Genomic DNA, 3033 nt, shown 5'->3' with positions numbered 1-3033 from the left:
ATTTGTCATTATTATATTATAACTCGGGAAGTTGGCACTGAACGTGAGATTGTATGTTGACAGTCGGGAACTAAGATTACTTATTATATAACTAAGATTATTTCAGTGGTTACCACGTGTCTCTTCTAGTAATTATAAGTAAATTCTCAATAGTTTTAAGGGCGTTTGCCCTATGTGACTAGTTAGTAGTGAGCTACATAGGTCGAAGAATAAAATATTTATATCGTGTCATCGTTATGATCAATCTTTATTACTCTTTCTCCCAATTCTATTTAAGCGTATCACCTATTTCATTTCTATAATTTACAAATTTCAGCAACGATCGTGTTCATCTTGATAATGGTGCCAATGATTTTCGGCGACTGTCCATACGAAAAAATGCGCAATATGGGTCACTGTCACTACAACATACACTGCTCTCATGACATCAAGGGAATTAAAATGCATCGAAATTGCCAAGGCTCCACAAACTATGACGTCATTTTGGATATAACCCTCGACGACGCAACGGACCGATTCGACACTACCTCCGACTTAGACTTCCTCTCTATGGCAACATCTCTGAAGATATCAGGTAACTGGCCCGAAACAAATCTCACGTTCCTCGAAAACATGTACAGAATCAAAACGTTGCATTTAATAAATAACAAAATCAAGCGTATCAACGACAGCCCTTTCCGTCATCTCAACAGGTTAGAAAATCTCAACTTGTCACGAAACCATTTGACGGACATCGATGAATTGTTCCAATTTGACTCGTATCCTAATAAAGTCAAGAAACTATCGCTTTCTCATAACGATATACAAGAAATACCCGGCGATACATTTTCAGAACTTACCAATCTTATTGAGCTTGACCTCTCCTTTAATCAGATTACTGAATTGTATGAAGAACCATTCTATAATTTAACCAACCTCGAAATGCTAAGACTAAACAATAACCGCATTAAAAATCTCAATGGAGCTATGAATAATTTGCTGAATCTTAAACACTTATATCTAAGAGTTAATCAAATTCAGAATATAGATATTGAATCAATAAAAGTTATATATCATCTTGAAACGTTAGACATATCCAAAAATCAACTTGAAAATTTAAAACCTATTATGTTTTCAAGGCATTGGTATCATTTTGGAGATCATTCTGTATGCAAAATTATTCTTTCTGAAAACCACATTACACACATACCTAATGCCACAATTTCAAATGAAATTGGTTATAGACAAGCTAGGAATTTACTTAAGCAAAGAATGGATGTCTTTACTGAACTTGATCTGTCCCAAAATTCTATATCACACATTGAATACAATGCCTTTCAATCAATCGTGCAATTAACTTCTTTGGATATATCATGTAATAGATTAATTACTTTTGACGTAAATGCAAAAGACCTGAGGTTTGTTAAATATCTCAATCTAAGTCAGAACTACTTACAAACATTGCACTATAAAAGTTTTGCGGCAATGATCAATTTACAAAACCTCGATTTATCTCACAATAACATGGACTTCTTCCCAGATCAACCATTGAGTAATAATTATAGGCTGAAGCTACTTAATTTTACTTTTAACGACATCGTACAAATTAATAGCTTACGCATATCATTTAATCGCGACGGAGGCGTATTAGATTTATCTAATAATGGACTATCTTATCTAAACTTACCTACGGGTGATGCTATAGGCCTAACAATTTTAATACTAAGTTCAAATAATATCACAGAACCATCACTGATAAAACTTAATCATCAACCAGATTTAGTACAGCTTGATATGAGTAAAAATTTAATTCAAGAATTAGATAAATCATCCCTGCAATTGCCTGTGACATTGGCCTTGTTAGATTTGAGTACTAATTATATACAGAGAATTGGCCCTTCGTCTTTCCACCGTGTTCCTCACCTGAAAACATTACGTCTCTCTTATAATTTCTTAACAGACATCGAGTATGGAACATTTGAGGGCCTCACTTCGTTATCAAATCTTGACCTAGCTCATAACAAAATCACGCATCTAGATTCCAAAGTACTCATGGATCTGAAGATGTTAAGTGTTTTGTCCTTGAGGGATAATGGTCTGATTTATTTAGATCATAGTAACTGGCTCGCACATAAACAAGATTTAAGAGTTTACTTAGACGACAATGAGTTTTCCTGCGATTGGTTAGCTACGGCACTAAACGATTTTAATAATGGCTATTCTAAAATGCGTCCTACTGTATTGAATACTAATATCAGCGGGAATTCGATTGAAGGAATACCTTGTAAGCAAGAAGTCGGTAATCTAATTCAACAAAGTCAAAATATCATGGAAAAGGATGAGAGGCTTTTGGTAATTAATCAAAAAATCTTAGAAGCTGTACAAGAACAAACTTCCTTTTTAAGAAAAAATATTTGGCGTTTTGTGCTACAAGATGCGGAAAGGAACTCAACAAAAAATAATGATTACTCGTAGAAATTTGCTCTTTTTGAATTTTATTATTTTTTTTTTTGTGATTTGTGTTAAGTATTTTAACTGTACGTAGAATAAGTGTTCAGTGCCTGTAATTGTTTAAGACGAAATACTTTTTGTGTACTTACTGAGTTATACTAAAATAAAAATGATATACATTAAAAAATAGTTTCATTATTGTACTTTATTGTATACGCAAACATAATTTAAAATTACCAAACTCTCTGCTTTGTACATGCCTCTACCCATCATTATTTATATGAAAATTGTATGTAACATGTTATCGTTTATCAAAATCTTCAAATTCTGGATATTGATCAGCATAATCAACACTAAAGAGAGCTGCACATTCATCTTCACCAACTATGGAGTCTCTGCTGACGTGCGAGGGGCACAAATCCATTAACTCGAGCAACGCCAAATCTTTTATCGTTGACACCATGAAAGCTATTTTTATAGCAGCCCTGGAAAATCAACCATTTATTCAATTTGCAATCAATGGTCAAACATTATCAGTGGTAATTTTTTTTCACATATAACTCAAAAACGACTAAACCCATTTTAAAGAAGTTTTGTTATACC

Source organism: Zerene cesonia, chromosome 14, assembly GCF_012273895.1.
Source record: "Zerene cesonia ecotype Mississippi chromosome 14, Zerene_cesonia_1.1, whole genome shotgun sequence".
NCBI classification, from domain to species: domain Eukaryota; kingdom Metazoa; phylum Arthropoda; class Insecta; order Lepidoptera; family Pieridae; genus Zerene; species Zerene cesonia.
This window is presented reverse-complemented; position numbering follows the sequence as displayed.